The sequence below is a fragment of the Poecilia latipinna genome, unplaced genomic scaffold, assembly GCF_001443285.1.
Source record: "Poecilia latipinna isolate Pla-1442-1.1 unplaced genomic scaffold, P_latipinna-1.0 Scaffold4424, whole genome shotgun sequence".
NCBI lineage: Eukaryota > Metazoa > Chordata > Actinopteri > Cyprinodontiformes > Poeciliidae > Poecilia > Poecilia latipinna.
Genome location: NW_015117040.1, coordinates 1 through 496, shown reverse-complemented (window position 1 = coordinate 496; position 496 = coordinate 1).

The following is a 496-nucleotide window of genomic DNA, read 5'->3' as shown; positions in this document are numbered from 1 at the left end:
GCAGATCTCGGGCCTCAGGGTGACTTCCTCATGCGCGTAGCGGTCCTCTCCTTCTTGTCTTGCAGCTCTGTAGCTCCTTTCTCTTCGTCTCACGATCTTTCTGGTCCTTGGAGATGTAGAAGAGCTGGTCTCATGGAAGGAACACACCAGTTCTTCCTCTTTGCCTTTGAACTTTGCCTTCATCTTTGCCTTGGTCTTTGTCTTTGGGGTCCGAACCCAGCTGATGAGAAAAGTGCAATTTGAAGCCACATGTTGCGGGGCTAACGGGTTGGTCCCCATGTGCAGAACAGTCTTCGGCTCTGTGGCTCCGGCTCTTCTTCAGCTGCAGAGTTCTTTGTCCATCTCGATCTTGGCTCGAAGCTGCCTGAAGGATCCAACCAAAGACTCCTCTTTTCCACTCACCTTATAAAGGGTTTATCCACCCTTTTGGTGCATTGGCAATGGCTAGCTTTGTTGCTGTGCCTGTCTCATTGCCTGGACTAATGATCTCATATCC